Genomic DNA, 19,218 nt, shown 5'->3' on the forward strand with positions numbered 1-19,218 from the left:
AATTCTGTGTCTAGGACAGTCTTTATTTACCGGTGTTTGGTAACTTCTGATGATGATCAACTAGGACGTCGATCGGTGTAAGTGTTCCTGAAATCTGGTTTCAACGTTCTTTCCGTTTCACCAATATAGTCATCAGTACTGGCATGTGTTGTTGGAACCCTCACATATAATATTGATAAACCGGTCAACATACTTCACCGGATGAAAAGGCATCTTTAGGACGTACTAACAGTTGTTTAAGAGGACTTGTACATTTGAGACGCCATATGATCTATATCCGATTATTTATGCAGGCACACGTACTCATTTATGTAGCACTCCATTCAGCCTGAGGCTAGGGACTACGTGACAGGGCAATGTTGGACACTCGCTATCACGTCGCTATGGAACTTTCAAGACTTTCCCAGTCAGTCCACATTGTATAGTCATCCAGGCCCAACAACGCATAGTATCTGTGCGTTCCGTGTGAGCAATCGTCATCGGTTATTCGAGGCATTACTCCAGGCACCCCCTCCCTCGAAAAAACGTCGCACTCGTTTTGTGAGTGACACAGGGTTGAGTACTACTCACATATAATCCTATTCCCACATGATTCGAACCCAGACTGCTAATCATGCGCTTTAAAAACTACGCCTTGGGGAGCCGGTGTTGTCAAAGTTAATTCATTCATTCATTGACAGTATTTCGAATATTGGGTATGGGGAAATCAGACCAGCGATCCCCTGATATAATATACGACCACAAATAATATGTACTCTTTGTTTTATCGACGACTCCAAGATTTGAACCATTTGAACAGTGGTTTTTTGCTCTTCTTTCTCCGTGTGCTTGTCTCCTGTTCTTTGATTATTGACCGACAAGTTGCGATATCACTTTTCGACTTCCGAGTTTCAAACCTCGAGATTGTTACCTCCTCTGTATTGGCATCAGTTTGGATACAACAAGTGTCATCGATAGAAGAGTACTCACGCACGTCATCCATTGATTTGGAGTGGGCGGCATAACTGTATGGCAAGTTTGAGTTGCTACGTACACCAACGTTTAGTATATCTTGATACGAACGAGCAGTGGTAAGCCGGCTATCAGAATCCAGTCTTGTAGGAGTTATTTGAGTCACTGGGCTTGGCAGTATCGTTTGATCGTTTATTGTCACGCAGTCCTCAACTTCGAAATATTCTACATTTGGTCTCGAATCTTTGACTAAGTATTTACCATCATCAAAATCTTGATGGGATACAGTCATTTGAATCTCTGTGTTAGTTGCCTGGTTTGCCGGTTTGTGAATTAATCTGTCACACAACTGTACACTACTATCACTTTCACCCGAATTTTCAAAGTGTATTGATCCGTTCATAGTGGTGTCTGAACTATCATGTATTTCCGATGGCATATCACTCTCTGAACTAGTCTGGTTCTTATTTACAACCCCATCTTCACAGACGATTGGTGTTGAAGGAATTGTTGTATCCCAACCACTGGCAGGCACATCAAGGCACTGGTATGTAGATTTGGCGACAGTGTGTTGTTGGAGTAATTGATATGTTTCCTTTTGATCACCAGGTTCTTGGGCTGCATTTGTGTAATCGTTCGATAGATTCTCAACTGACTGGTGTTTTCTTTGAATTTCTCCCATAAAGTGCTGTGTATCGTTTATCTTTCTTTGTTTGGGTATTTCTCCAGGTGGTAATTTATTTGGCGCATGATTTCTAGACGTTATAAAATCACAACTTCTGTCTCCTTGATCTATTAATGATGCATCTTTCAAATGTTGTTCTCTGGCAAAATATGCGTCATTCTTTCCATCTGAAATACCGGCCTTGCGTTTGCTGGCTGGTTCATGAACATTTCGAATGTGAGACGAGTTTTCACACTTTTTCATCTCTGGCAAACTGTGTTCAATACTTGCAGCTTCACTCAGTAAGATTTGAGGATTATACCCATATGTTAGATTCAGTCTATTCCCAGGCTGTAAAATTCTTGACATGTCACTGTCCGAGCTTGTTTCATTATCATTCTCGAACTTAACCTCGGAGGAATGCAATTGGTTCGGTAGGGCTTGTAGAGTTTGACGGCCAAAGTCATTGTTGTCATCTGTTTGCGGTAAGGGTTGGGAAGCATCTATACAATGTATTTCCATGACCTCATTTGTAGACTGGTAAGATTCATGAGCAGTTTTTGGAGTCCTCCTAAGGTTGATACTAGTTATTGCCAGTGAAGATCCATTTTCTGATTTTCCTTTCCTTTCTAGTTTTGAGCGCTTTATCTGCACTTCACTTCGCATGCTTCTTTTTGGTATTGCCCCTGGAGGAAGTCTATAAGTTGGGGTCTGTAAGCTGGTGGACTGTACATTTTGTGTATGGGTGTGTTCTTTTTCTCCTTTTTTGGATGCATTTTCCATGTTTGAGTTGTTCAAAAAGGAGGAATCCCTTGTACAATCATGTGTCAAACTGTTGTCTTGGGTATCAGGAATTGGCAGATCTGGTTCTGTGCTGTTAGGTTTTGCCAGTCTTTGACATCGGTCCAAATTTTCATCCGTTACCGAGTCGATACCCTCATTACTTTCTATGTTTTCGAATCTTACACTTCTGGGTTTTGATCCAGTTGCACCTGTTCTGTTAGAGTGGTGTTCCTCCTCTACACTTGTCTGGTCAGTTGTCAAATCATTTGCACCTTTCTTCCCGCGTTTTCGGAATGACTTAATATTTCTTATTGTAGTAGGTATACTCCAACGCTTCGATTTTTGACTCACTGGGGCAATATTTTTCATTTCAACTTCAGATTTTCGGTCATCGTCGAAGGGATCTTGGGCTTTGTGATATTTTCTACCATTGTAAACAGCTATGATAGTTTTGGAGCGTGGACGGAAAACTTTGTAATCATTTTTTATTTGGTCTTCTGTTGTCCCTTTTCCGTAATAATTGTATAAAGCATCGTCGACCTCGAGTTGTTCTTCGACATCAACCCAACTGAATGGTCTCTTTCTTCCGGATGTCGGCAATAAATCAGCCTCAGCAACTTCTCTTACTTTAGCTCTATAGTCATCACAACTGGACCTAGAATAGATTTTGAAGGAATTATTAGCCAATTTACTGTTGATGTTGAATAAAAATGGATTTATAACTTACCATTTGTGGTGCCATGATGATCTTCGAATGATTATTAAAGATGCTCAACTGGAATATATACGTTGCCAGTTCCAGCCAAGCTGTTGCCGTTTGTTTCGGAATGTCCTTGGGCAAGATTTGAACCACGAGTGTGCCTCAGTCATTCAAGCTGAAACATTTGGGACCTCATAGGACATATTAGGTTATTGCATGAATGCTTTGCTCTTACGCACTTTTGCAATAATTGTTTGTATGTTCCTCAGGGAGTTGAAGACGTTAAAGGTCAGTGCCACAGCAGAGGAGTGTATTAAGCACAATATTGGAACGCACGATACAAAATATAATTATACCAAATTTGTTCCTTGCCAGTATCTATGTCATTGGAGTCGTCGTTTTCTTTCATTTATACGTTTTGGCACGTTAATTATTTTCTATTTAAATGGCACGATACCTTTACCCTGGCAACTGTAGACGGTTTTGTTGATTTTGTCTTACCTGTTACGAATGCACTCTGCAATAACATCAAACGATGGTCTCATGCTTCTTTCACAAAGCCACATTTTCTTCATCAACCAAAACAGCCAATCAGGGCATTCAGGGGGTTGTATTTGATGTTCCCGTCTCTGCAAGCGTTCCGCTATCTAGACGAAGTTTCCAAAACATGTATTTCATGTTAAAACTGTGATAGAACACGATAGAGATTGCTAAATGAACTTATTTCATCAATACGATTAATACGTTATACGATTAAAATATCACGAAATTCAAACGTGGTGTCTGGCTCGACAAAAACCTTACAAACACAAGCATGAAATGCTAGTACTGTAAATCTAAAAAATACAAAACGTCGAAATCTTACAAACAGTGACACTGCTACATGTTATCGTCTGAAGTTGATAGAGATTTTTGTTGAGCCAGGTGATAAAATGTAGCAGCATCTTTGTTTGTAAGATTTCTGCCGAGTCCAACGTTGTTTTGTGGCTTTAATTGTACTAGCATTTCATACCAGTGCTGTGTATTCATGATAGCGACCGTTCAATGAATGTGCTTCGAAACAACTTCATCAAGATGTAAAAGAAATCACATTGATGAAATATAGTCAAAGCACGACCGTCGTATATTTTACCGGATCTCGTGACCCCCCCCCCCCACCCCCTGCTTAAGATATGTTTAGGGAGTGTCCAGATTTTATTTCCAGCGGAAGGCCGGTGGATTTTCCTGGTGTATTTCTTTGATTCCCCCCTCCCGGGAGTTATGGGAAAATTAATGCCCCCCCCCCCCACCGTACTTGTTTTTCAAGCACATGCATACATTTATACACTTGCATACACACACGTTATGTACGATCTGTGTAACTCTATGAGCACCTTTTCAATACAAGGGTTTAAACCAAATGTGTACACAGTTTTTGTATTTTTAATCCTACATTGCAGTCGACAATAACATTATGGTTCCTGGACTTTGCAAAAGAACTAAAATCACCAAGTTTTGTGACTTACTTTCGATTGTTCAACATTTGGGTATGGTACTAGAGCTCCTTCTGGCATATCAGTGTCGGCTGCTAAGGCATTGAATGCTTCCCAGATTAACTGAGCAAACATATAGACATCGGTTTTTTGACTGAATAATCCATAAAAGATGACCTCGGGTGGAGCCCTGTAGACACAGAATACACAACTATGACTTTTAGCATAAATACATTCTTCACAAATCTGAGCATGTCACCCCATCATTTTATACAACTGGTAGTATTTGACACATTTTAATGACGAATTGTGAATCTATCAGACTGAGTTGCAACATGGTCATATTATGCTAAAGAAATTTGAAATACATCATGCGAATACAGTGTCTTTCTTTCTTCAATTTACCTCAATTTTTGTTTTGAAAAGTGTCGACAGACAGACAGACAGACAGACATACATACATACATACATACATACATACATACATACATACATACATACATACATACATACATACATACATACATATATACATACATACAGACACACACACTCACTCACTCACATACATACACAGACACACACAGTGACACACATATATAGAAAGACAGACAGACAGACAGACAGACAGACAGACAACCAGGCAGGCAGGCACAGACAGACAGACAGACAGACAGACAGACAGACAGACAGACAGACAGAAAAAAACGTGCATTCGAGTCTTACCACCGAAGTAGATCTTCAGGCATATCCTGTGTATGAACTGCTTGGTGAGGACCTTCATCATGAAGACGAACTTCTGGTCTAAAAGCTCTTCCCCAACGACCTATTTTAGCTTTAGCATCACGTATTTGAATGAAACGAGCCTTTAAACAAGAATGGATCCAACCCTGCGAATGCGCATAAGCCATTCCAGATGCAACGTCGCCCAAAACATTGAGGAGTTCTTCAGCAGTTAGGCCACCTTCTTTACAAGTCTGAAGTAAGACTGAGTCTCTGCCACCCTCACTTGTCTACAACAAAGATATAGATTCCAGTTTTATTAGTGGACTTTATGGAATCAGTCTGTCCTCTCAAATTAAATGAATTCACAATAAATAAATAAATAAATAAATAAATAAATAAATAAATAAATAAATAAATAAATAAATAAATAATAATAGATATTAATCTTTATTTATACTGGATAGTTCTTTAAGTATATAAACACTTTCAGGTTCAGTGTTAATGCAGAAGGAAACCAGAGTACCCGGGGAAAACCTGCGTTGTTCGGTAGAGTCAAACTGAACGACACTCTTCTTGCTTACAGCGTGGTACATGATGATATTAGCATTCAACATATTCCAAGTATGGTATATAGTTACATACTCGATGCATAAAAAGCGGAATATAAAATAAAATGCCAAATTTCAAATGACGAAAGAGTATTTAGCCGTTGAATAAAAATAAATAATAATCACAGAAAGATTCGTGTCTCCACAGCACACATATCAAGCCTGGCTACATGTGTACACTGTGGTGTTTTTCAACAAAATGGTTATCTACCTGTACACGGTCATCGCCACGTTCGAAGACTGAGTAGACTTTAGCTATGTGTTCATGTAATAAATTTGGTAAATCATCATCGTCTTCTGGATTACGTTCGATCATCAGATACTCTTCCAAAACTGTTTCATCCTAGAAAGAAAGTAATTTAAGTTACAGATTTTTGAGAGCGAGAAAACTTACACATTATCTATACTCTGCAAATTTCTGTTTCAAATGCATTTTCCATCAATGATCTTTACTTCTAAACAGTTGCAGCAGTATAAAGTAACTGCCTTGTCATTTTAACGTCTTTCCCACTACGAGACAAGTACAGGTGAAGTGTAAGGACTTTTAATTAATGTCGTCAGTATTTACATATCAACCACCGATGTCATATTAATACATTACAAATTTAAAAACAGTATTCATGGTATCATGGTAGTGTTGATGATGGTGGTGGTGGTGATGGTAGTGATGATGGTAGTGGTGGTAGTGATGGTAGTGATGATGGTAGTAGTGGTGGTGGTGGTGGTGGTGGTGGTGGCGGCGGCGGCGGAAATGGTGGTGGTAGTGGTGATGGTGGTGGGTGGTAGTGGGTGACGTGATGATGATGATGATGATGATGATGATGATGATGATGATGATGATGATGATGATGACGATGGCGACGACGACGACGACGACGACGATGATTTAACTATTATTAATGTGGGTTGGCAAGTTACCTTTGCAGATGGCGTAGGGTCGTCTCGAGCTAATACTTCGTTTTCAGTACAAGGGAAGATGTCACGTGCACTCAACCGTGGATAGAGGAAGGTCTCTTGGTCTTTCCAATCGTCGATATCATTAGGGCTAACCTGGAAAGAGTGAGTTAATTAAGTGGATTAAATAGAACGTTCAGTCATACTTGTTCCTCCCTTAAGTACACTTGTATTGATTATCTCAATTTCATTAGTATTTCATTTACTTTCAAAGTGCTTTAATTTAATTTACTTTACTTTCATCAAAGCTAATTTTATAAAATGGATTTCGATTTGATTCAATCTAGATCTGGCGTAAGTTGATTTGATTAAATTTGAACTTAAATTTTAATTTAATTTAATTTAATTTAATTTAATTTAATTTAATTTAATTTAATTTAATTTGATTTAATTTAATCTACAATATAATTTATGTGGTTTGTTTAAATTCATATTGGTTAATTCAGTTTAATTTTAATTTAATTTAACTCGATTTAATGTAATTAGATGTAATTCAATCCAATTCGGTTTGATATCACTATATTTAATTCAACTCATTTCAATTTAATTTAATTTATTCTATGCATGACCATTTTACCATGGTGATACACCATTGGTCGATGGCAGGTCATTACCTAAAGACTAGCATTGAAAGTTCAACACACCTGTCTCTCGGGAGTCTTCGGCTGGCCCTTGTCTCGCGGTGGTGGGTCCTGTAAATCGAACAGCCCCAGACCTATTGAAAAGGCGGAAACGAAACCAAAAAAATAGTAGTTATTATACCAAAATATGTAGGTCTTGTAACTTAATCTCATGTAAATTAATTATTACTAAGTCTCAAAAATTATCGAAGACTGTCCTTCCATCCTCTAATTAGTACTGCTTGTTGAAAAACTCAGGATATTAAACAGACAGACAGACAGACAGACAGACAGACAGACAGACAGACAGACAGACAGACAGACAGACAGAGACTTACCTCCATGATCATCGTACTCTTGAACGATGTCTTGTAAGAAATTGCGGAACTCAGAAACAGAATGGCGACGCCTGGGTCTATTTATGAATCCTCCCATCAACAGTGCAAACAATTTATCAGGTATGCATGCTGGCTGTTGCAGTCTATATCCCTTCACCACTCGGTTGACCACTTCATTAGTTGGTACGTTGTACAACTCCGTGTATGGCTGACAACCATGTGTTAGAACTTCATAAGCTGTGCATGAACACATCCAGGAGTCGGACATTTCTGAATACAATCTGTCTAAAAGTGACTCAGGTGCCGAATATCGCAATGGAATTGGATCATCTGCCCGTCCTACAAATATAAAATTATGTAAATCAGACCTCGGCCAATAGTACCGCACATGCATTATCTTATCCATTCAATAATGAAACAATTAACAACCATACGCGCGCGCACATAAAGTACTAGTATGTACATACATACATACATACATACATATATACATACATACGTACATACATACATACATACGTACATACATACATACATACATACATACATACATATATACATACATACATACATACATACATACATACATACATACATACATACATACATACATACACACACACACACATATACACACACACACACACGCGTACGGCAACTAGACAGAAGCAAACAGTTGGAAAATTTTACCTCTGACTTCATCCCCGTCTAACTGTTCGTATACCAGTGTTTCTGTATCATTCGTTGAGGTTTGTGTACACTTCCCAGCCTGACATTTGGATTTCTTTTGTTTTGCCAAACGGAAATTGTGATATTTAACAGATATTTTGCGATGCTCTTTTTCAACTATAAAGAAATTTTCTGACACGATATCACGAAGGATTATGTTCCTCTTGTGGCAAAACTCAACCGCCTCTAACATCGGTATCAGGATGTGTCTCAACAGATAGCTAACACTGCGAAGGTTGTGTTCCTGAAGATACCTTGTGAGGAAATCTTGAACCGTCTCTTGCCAACCTTCGGTCACTATGAAAGCTGGTGCTGGTGATTGTTGGAAAGCCATAATGTTAATGATATTACTATGTGACGTAGCTTGTGTTAGAATACCCAGTTCCTGCTTTAAATGTTGGCTGTCTCTCTTACTTGGCCCATTCCAAAACTCCTCAACAGTGTTCTGTCCGTACATATGAATTTTGACAGGGTTTCCGCCGCATTGTGCCTGAAATATATTGAACCTTGGATCATGTTTACTTTGTTTTCGGTTTGTTGTTCGGTTTCTGTTTGTTTCAAGATCATAGCGTCCATAGACCTGCACGACGTAGTTTTCATTAGCTGTATGAGCGTCTCCAACAAGTAATTTACTGCCCCCTTTCTTGTCTTTCGTAGCTAGAAGCCATTCTGTGATCGTTCTTCTAACTGGTATACATCTGTGGTACAACAACTGCGACTTTCTGAGAGACTCTTCAAGGAACAACCTTACATTGTCTTTCTTCGTTATTTCCATTGTCCAGAGACTTTCTCGTCCGTTTGTTTTCATGTGTTTAGATTCTACTGTTGTACATTTTAATATTTCAGAACAGATTCCTTTGAATAAATAAAAAAAGAAACAAGGTGATAAAAAAGACTATAGTTGTTTATGAGAGAGCCCTGGATCACAGCATCCCTATTTCACATACGACTATATTAAAAAGCAAAATTTGTGAGTTAGAAAACTCACAAATTAAACTCAAAGTTTAATCTACATTCTGATTCTTGTAGTCCTCTCTCTCTCGCTCTCTCTCTCTCTCTCTCTCTCTCTCTCTCTCTCTCTCTCTCTCTCTCTCTCTCTCTCTCTCTCTCTCTCTCTCTCTCTCTCTCTCTCTCTCAAAGAATCAAATACCACTTCGTTTTTTTGCTTGTTGTACTTTCTACGTACCTTCATCAAAGCAGTTCTGTAGTAAAGACAAACAAATATGCGTGATATGGACGAAGAATTTGCTGCTTGTTTCTTTACTCTTTCGAGTCAATAACACTTTGATTATAGACAACATTTTCAGTTTTACTTCACGATCTTCGGATGTATGGATCTGCCAAAAAACAAAATTACAAATATGCTTATAATGTACACTTTATTTTTGAACGCGTCTGATAGATCTGACAGTCTTTCAACGTTCAGAGGGACAGAATCTTAACACATGAGCAAAGTCTCATAATTTAAACACGTGTGCATATATCAAAGATTCTCAGTATAACTTTACAGTAGGAACACCCTATATGACACCATCATGGACAACATTATACATAGTTACGTCAGAGTTCATTGACCCTTCAGTCCTTGAAAAGCTAACAATTCATATTTTACGTAATTCAGATGAAATTATAAAATACCAATTACAACTGACTTAGTGTATCGAGTTGCTAATAAAAACGTGAAGTCATGTTATCTGATGACATTGAATTAAGTTATATTAAAGAAAGACACTACATCTATATAAGTTGTGTGTGTGTGTGTGTGTGTGTGTGTGTGTGTGTGTGTGTGTGTGTGTGTGTGTGTGTGTGTGTTCCTAGTAAGAAGTCGATGGGAATTAGCGTTTACCCAATCAGTTGATTGCTTTAGAAGATTTACTCGAGAAATCGAAATGTACTTGACGTGAAATGACGTGACGTGACGTGACGTGAGGACCGTGCACTAAGATAGCAAAGCAATTATACTCACTCGAAAAGCAATACAATTAAGACACACAAATTGTTCCAACCACTTGAGTTTTTTATCAATAAATTCAGCAACGTCTTCGATATTTTTGTCACAAACACACCCATCCAAGTTTTCAATTCGTTGGACTATACCGACCAAAGGCATCAAGAACATATCAGAGCTATTGCGACTTATTTTCTGGAGTCTCTCAATTGCCTTCAGGATAACTGTTCTTGAATAATCGCACTCTAGTTGTTCGTAGGCACTCATAGATGCCGACATATTTCGGTTTTCAGCTACTCGTGTTAACAGTAACTGTGCCGAAGATATGTCGTTCCCGATAGATTCAGATGTGAGGGCCTGTACCTGCAATATTTTTTGTAAAATGGCACAGTAGAGTTGCAGTTTTGGACACGACGCATTTGGGTCGTTTCTCAGGGATTCCCCTACTATACTTTCAAGTCTTATGAGTGTCTGGAGGGGAGGAACTTCAAGACACAACAACTGCTGTAAAAACCCATTTGATATCTCCTGTATTCTACGTGATAGTCTCCTGCAGTAAATTTCTGCCAGCTTAACGAGATCTTTTGTATATTTTGTATTCGGCAATACTTTTTGCAGTACGTATTTCTCGAGTACTTTGTATCTTGGAATCTGCCGGTCAGTCTCATCTAGATAACGCATCAGTGTGTCGGTGTCGTCTAAGGGTAGTTTGTTGAGATATTCCTTTTCGAATTCGAGATCTGAAATTCAATAATTATGATTGTATGATGAAATGAGCTAAAGGTGGAGTGGGGGAGGGGAGAGTTGTTACTACTTCGGTTTTATGGTGATCAAGAAACTCGTGATATGTGCATGGTTTTGACACAGGCTGTTAGTGTTCACTGTACCAGGTAGTGTATATATATATATATATATATATATATATATATATATATATATATATATATATATATATATATATATATAACTCGGTGAGTATCAATCTGCTAAGACAGTGCTCTATACCGCAGTGGCAGAGCGTAATAGTTTTGGTAGTACTGGAACTCTTTCTTGGGTGTAACTCGGAGTTTCACGCATATTGCGATCATCAGACACCTGTCTGATGATCGCAATATGCGTGAAACTCCGAGTTACACCCAAGAAAGAGTTCCAGTACTACCAAAACTATATATATATATATATATATATATATATATATATATATATATATATATATATATATATATATATATATATTCTTATCAAGTACATGCTACTACCGAGTTTACCTTTATGCTAAAGATTCAACTATAAAAATAGTCTGTGTATTATTAATATAGGGGAGTGATGACTGAACAATTATGGAATTTACCAGATCTCCTCAGCACGTCTACAGATATGAGAGGTCCACATCCACATTTTATGTTCGTGTCAGCAGACACAAATTGTACTGATGATGGTTGTTCTGAGGGTTGAGCATCATCAGGCCTAGGGCTGCTAGGAATTGGCTGACCAGTGGACACTGGTAGACGTGGTTCCCCAGCACCTGTATACATGAATGCGCGTAATTATTGTAAAATACTAGTATATAATATAACTTCATTTTTGAATGAAAAATGGTAGTGAATACAGTGACGTCGACAATGCCATGATAATAGCAATATTTCAGTAAAATAACTTGTTTCGTCGAAGAATACAATCGTGTATATTATATTGCATAGTATGCTTGTGCGTATGAACAATGTAAACATAAAGCTCGTGCCTTTGTCTCGAGAATCCGAAACCGTGAGACGAGTGTGCCAGGCCAAGAGACCCAACATCTCGAGTTAGTTGCAAGACTCGATTTTGTTATCATATCGTGTTATTATTTGAAATATGTTATTATTTGAAAGTTATACATACAGTCCGTTTCATTTTACCGTTAAACGGTTGTTTGATACAACAACGCAGAAACAAATTACGACACAGCACATGCTACATTTTGAGATAGCAAGATTGAATGAATAATATTTTCTTGCAACATTTTGTCTTAAATCTCAGACCACTGCCACTATACAGACATCAAATGCAGATATCTAAACATTGGTGCTTGGGTGTCTGCATCTTGTTGCAGTATGTTTAAATGGTTGATTACATAACAGACAAAGTCTATAAAAAAAACTTGTGATCTTGATATCTTAGTCTAGACTGTGCTCTTTCTTACTGGTTTCTCAGTGTGTTGTATCATGGATCTATTATTGCAATAATAGATCCATGGTTGTATCAAATACAGGCGGTGAACGGTAACTTGAAACGGGCTGTACGACAGAAATTTAAAGAAGCCGTATAAAAATTTATAAAAATCACCTTTTTGTTCAGTCCGTATCATTGCCTGCGTTGGCTGACTATATTTCTTACTCTTCTTCTGAATGGCATATCTTGCGTCTTTGACCATTCTGTCCTGATCCCATTTGAGCGTCTGACCCACGGCAGTGAAATCTAAACAGCCAAGCGTACGGAAGCTAGAAGGAACATGCACACCTTCCTCCATTTGTATACATATGAATCGCTGGGCTCGAATGTTCATTCCCGTCTCCAAGAAAAGTTGCTCAAAAAACGAGTCGGGATACATTTCATTAAAACTTTGGGTAATGGGTAAAATTGTGACGTGGTGGTGTTTCATAGCTTTGACAACACTTTTTTGGTTGTTTCTCGATACCATGAGATCCCGTTGGGGTAAGAAACATTGTAGATCTTCACTTTCCAGTGGTACAATTATTTTGTCTCTGATCGTTTCCATAACAACGTCCGACTTGGAAGCACTCATCACGAAGATACCAAATTCACCCGTGCTTGTTTTAAGATAGGAATCTTGTTTAAATAAAATAAAATAAATGAACATGTTAATAAGAAACAACTTTAATTACTGTTTTAAAGGGTCGCCTTCGATGTCTCTAACTGATGGCCATTTCGGTAATGTATACAGTACACAATGAAAACTTAAAGCTGCTTATTTTTTCATAATTACGGAAATCAAGCTATAGACAGATGTGACATAAACACAAAAACTAAATAAATCTATTGTTGCAACAGGTTGGGATAAAATGTCAATGGCTACCGATCTAATTTGGGTGCCGTCTTGATAGCAAATTTTCCTCAAGTGGTTCAACCTCATTCAGTGTTTACATTATCTTATCCCTCTATATATCTCCAAAATGCAACAGCAATAGGTTTAGTTTGTATGACTTAGATTTTCGATATCGTGTTTTCCTTGGTAGTATTAATGAAGGAGAAATTTGTGTCAACATACCATGGAAGAGGTGATCAAGTATGCAAAACAGAGACTTGGAAACAGAGAGAATGTTGTATTTTCCAAATTTATTGGTACCCAAGAAATTACGTCATAATGCGTTTATCTTCATATCATAATTATACGAATTTGTTTTTGCAATAGTCTAGATAGTTATGCATAGATTAAATCGTCAAGAAAGGAGTTATTCTTTCCTCATTACATATTGGTTTTGCATTTATAGCACTACATCCTACTACAGACAGATTTGAACATTGATTGTTGTGCCTGAATTTTCTTTCAATTTTGGCCAATTTCAAATGGGAGGGGTCTGAGGCCTAAGTAAAAGAATTCAGTTTGTCATCTTACATTGAACTATTTGATCTCGCCCCTTACTATCTCTCCCAAAGTTACGTTAGATCGGCGATGAATCAACTCTCCTCTAGTACACTTTGAGTTGAAATTCTTCGCCGATCTAACGTAAATTTTTTGGGAGATGCCAGATGGTAACTGTTTCAAGTTACGGAAACTTGTAAAACATCCCTTGCGTGGTTAAAACTGGTAACGAACATACCAATGTATATCATGTATGCGTTTTAAGTTCCATACCTAACTGATACGTGTTGTACCGTAAAAGTTCATTCAGGTGCAGTAAAAAAAACTGCTCTTACGCAATTTTTAATGGGCGGACAGATTTTTTTTTTCGCTCGGTAGCGGGAGGGGAGCAAACGAGGTAGAATTGCGGCGGTGAAGTCCTGGGAGGAGGGGGAGGGTTCTTTTCAAAACATCATATTTTGGTCAGAAACAACATATAATTAATGAAAACCACATATCTGACCGTTGGTTGCACCCGATAATTGTAAAGCGTTTGATTGTAAACTTACCAGTAGATGAAGAAGATGACGTTGACGAATAGTAGACCGATGCAGGTACTAACACGTCATCATAATACTCAGTAGGGATTGTACAAAGGTCAGTACTGGTGGAGTTGTTCGACACCGTGCTTGTTGCCGGATAATCAGACGAATCGCTACACCCTACTTCAGCAGGGCGTTGATTGTCATTCTGTAAGAAAGTCAAGATCACCTTAGAAGATCTTTGAACTCGGTGGTGTGCCATTCATAGCCTTCATAGATTGTCATTAAAGTTAGTTACCATTGTTTTTGTATGTCAGCAATGCAATTAGAATTGCTTTATTTTGATTTGATTAACCACAAATAATGTTCCATAACTTTATCAGATGCCGGAGCAGGACATCAGTGGCCGTTGTGTTATGAGACAATACAAAAACAATGACATAACATAATGTAATTCGATTATCTATCATTTTGAGTAAGATTTCGCACATCTCTTACCTTGTTTGTTTGTTTGTGTCTGTCTGTCTTTCTGTCTGTCTGCCTGCCTGCCTGCCTGCTTACTTACTTGTCTGTCTGTCTGCCTGCCTGCCTGTCCGTTTGTCTGTCTGTCTGTCTGTCTGTCTGTCTGTCTGTCTGTCCGTTTGTCTGTCTGTCCATTTGTCTGTCTGTCTGTCTGTCTGTCTGTCTGTCTGTCTGTCTGTCTGTCTGTCTGCCTGTCTGTCTGCCTGTCTGAAATTATAAAGATTCATGTCTTGAAAGTTTACACATTTTAAATCTAGCCAAGATGTCACTATTACCATGTTACGAAAACTCTTTCAAATTCAAAGTAGATTGTAGTAGAAATGCAAGGATAGTAGTGACAAATTCTATTACCTGGGGTAAACTATTGACAAAATCCGCTGTTTTCTTCTCCCCTATTGTTCTCCTGTTATGTTGTGGACTATCACGGTCAGCAGGATCGGGTCCGGGATTTAGTTCCACATCTCCAGATAAGATCAACATCATCGACACCATATACACACAAATTGTTTTGATGGCGACTTCTAACGTTCCATAAATCATGTGTGCACATATATTAGAAACCTCACACTGAAGAAGAAAAATGAAATGATAATTATGTTTGACTTGGTATCATATTATAAATTAGTATCAATCCATTAGCATGAATACCTATGTATACAAACACAATAAATGACAGTAGATGCATATAAGCATCAATACACGAAAAGTCTAATTTGTCCGCCTTTAGGCTTTATTCAACCTTTACCCTACCTATGACGTGAACCACCTAACCGCCATCTCTGTCCAGGGGTAGTACGAGACGCAGTACCACTTTTGACTGTCTACAGTCCCCAGGGAAGAGATCACCGTGGGTAAATTAAGTCAAAGGTGGAACTTCGTCTCATACTCAACACATTTACACATCTTCTGCTTTACCCCAGGCGGAAAGACATTAATGGTGAAACATGACTTTTCGTACAGTACATGTTTTAATGGCAAAACAAAATTTGTACAATGGGCCCTGATCAAAGATCTAAAGATAAAGGTTAAATGTATAAATATAAGATGATTGACTTGGTTCTAATGTCAGTTTACATTTGTATGAAGATATGACCCAGTTCAAATGTCACCCTATATGCGAGGGAGTGTACGAAAATGTGTAAAATGTCTAAGAAAATCACTCTTTAATTCAAATTAATTTAATCCGGATAGTGAATTAATTCATTTGAGTGAGTCAGCCAGTCTGCATAATTGACTTTAACAATCAGTTCATTGGCCCGCTAGTCAGTCAGATGTGGTTTGTTTGTAGGTTGGTTGGTTGGTTGGCTGGTTGGCTGGTTGGCTGGTTGGTTTTACTGGCTGGTGTGAAATGAAACCAGTCAAAGGAAGCCAATTAGAAAGTGCAAGTGAATAGGAGAGACAGACAGTCAATCAGTCAGCCAGTCACTCGGTCAAGGCCACAGGGGCGTGTAATATTTCATAGATTGTTGTTTTCTTATTGCTTAGAATGTCGTTTTCTTAGGAAAATATGGTACGAATCTTGCTGCTACAAATGTATCAATCTCTATACTACGAAAAAATATCTTCCCCTTACATGTAGGAATATATAGTAATCAAAAGGTTGTTATATTTAGTCTGAAGAGCTGGAAAACAACAATCTATGAAATATTACACGCCCCTGTGGTCAAGGCGAACTAGCAAGAGAGCGAGTTAGTGGGCCACTTGGTCCCGATCTGTCAGTCTAAATGTCTGGGCAATGAAATAAAATATTACCTACATGTTGTGTGTTGTCACTGGTAGGTTGAATAGAGTCAGCGACCATTGTCCGTTGTGATCTTTGACACAGCAAGGTCCACTTTCTGTCACTTGGCTTTCCATCACATAAGTCACTCGATATTGTGCAATAGTTTGATTTATATCCATGTCTACTGCAATGGTACCGACTTGCCGAAGCAACCAGCCATAACAGCCACATAGAAGCATGAATTCTATCAGATTGTCCAATGTTTGCTTGGATAACTTGAAATCTGCCAATCTTGGCCCGGTAGGTTTCAATACACACAGGCATTATTTAGTGACAGCGAGCAGTATCTTGATTTATAATTTCTTTCGTACAGATGTACTTTTAATCAGTTCTTATTCTAACCTCTCTGTACTGCCACTGCATTGATCTTTGTTGAAGGTGACATATAGACCATGCAGTAGGCTGAGAGGTTTTCTTTCAATCACCCTCGATGTCACTAAAATAAAATAATCTCGGTATTTCTTTTCACCTCCCCATACTATGTTCTGCACAACTCGGTTGTGTCAAATACCCGTCTCTTTGTGACCTGTGAAAGATAAAGAAATTCACTAAGCTATGGGTCTAGATCTGTGACAACGACACACATTTCTGTTTTATGTAAACCATAGACAATGGGTGAGACTAGTGACAAGATGTCGGTCGACATAACTTTAGGTGACATTCGTGACTAAAATGTCAGCTACTTCAGAAGCTATATTTGGACCAGGAACAGTTGTTATAGGTATATTGCATTATAAGGGTGATCAGGAACCAAGTGCATTTCTACTGTCAGTACCTTCTCTGTGATGTACCTGTATTTCACGACAACACATACAGACTGCATATTGTTTTATTACACCTCAAAGTTCTTACCCATTGCTGTCATTGGTCAGAATCGAATCACATGACCTTCTTTAAATTTAATATACTATTGCCCGCCTGATATAATATAAGTGATAAATAGTAAGTAAACCATTTCTCAGCTTTAAGCACTTGTATAAAAGTTTACTATTAATACAGCAATCGAGTCACTTATTTACTTTGCCTTTTCCATACAACATAGTAGTCAGATACTGTATACCGATTACGAGTATAGACTATGAAACAATAAAGTATACGACTTCAGTTCCAAGATTGTATGAATGTCAGAAAAATGCTATTCGACATCGTGGCATGATTTTTAAACCACCAATTGTCTCAAGACTTTTTATTTCGTCACCTGCACTATATATTGCTGAATCCAGTGACAATTCATTGGAATTCGTTACAAAACAGTTCACGATTATTAAGCTAGTTAGTGTCATAGACACAGTCAGAGACCGCCATCGACTTTTCTATGGTGATCTGAAATTCATCATGATTGAATGTCCCTGAGACTAGTTGTCGTGCAACGACAATAACTTTCTGTGCCACTTCCAGAGATTTATTTGTTCTATTTTCTGTGCGCGCAGTTGCTGTATACAATACAATATACACGTAGTTGTTGATATGTAATGAAAGGGGGGTCAAACCGTGTCAAGACTCGTCATACCCAGTATGACAGGTAAACAAATCATATTCGGCCGTATCTCGATGTGAATTGTGATTATAGAATTGCTATAATTCACAACTACAACTGCCTTGTAATTAGTGTTCACTGGTTCTAGATCTGTTTAATACAACCACACGCAGAAGCTAAGAAGTTTTCGGCGAACTGTACATGCTACACTTTAAGACTGTACAGTAAAATTGCCATTTCTCGCTACATTTTGTCAAGATGAAATCAACTAAACGCAGACAGGCGGGCGCCAATGTTTGAGGTCTGCATTTGATGGCTAGCTGGTGACACAGTAATTCATTTGATCATTTTAGACATAATGTTGCAAGTATTTTTTTCGTTCAATCTTGCTATCTTAACCTTTTAAAGGCTGACATCCTATATTTTTAGGGTAAAACTACGAGGACTTGCTATAAACCATGTGGCTTCTTGTCAAGTTCGTTTCTGCGTGATGTATCAAACAGAACCGGTGAACACTAACTTGCAACGAGTAGTAAAACGTCAAAGTGACGTCATATATCACGAATCCTTAAAGGGAACTAAAAACGTTAGCCATAACGAAGTGTCTACCCATTCAGATTTGTCGTTTATCACACCGATAAATACTGGTATACATGTATTGTTTGATATTCCTTTGTACCAGTTGTTCTGATAAGAAAGGGCAAAATTTGTTTTACAATAAGTTTCAATCTGAGTTTAAGTTTGTTCAACGGATTTTCCTGTATAGAGCATCTTATATAAGCTATTACCCAACGGTGTGAATAGAATTTGGACTCAGATTTCGCAATGTATGTATATGT

This window comes from Glandiceps talaboti, chromosome 6 (assembly GCF_964340395.1).
Source record: "Glandiceps talaboti chromosome 6, keGlaTala1.1, whole genome shotgun sequence".
Taxonomy (NCBI): Eukaryota; Metazoa; Hemichordata; class Enteropneusta; family Spengelidae; genus Glandiceps; species Glandiceps talaboti.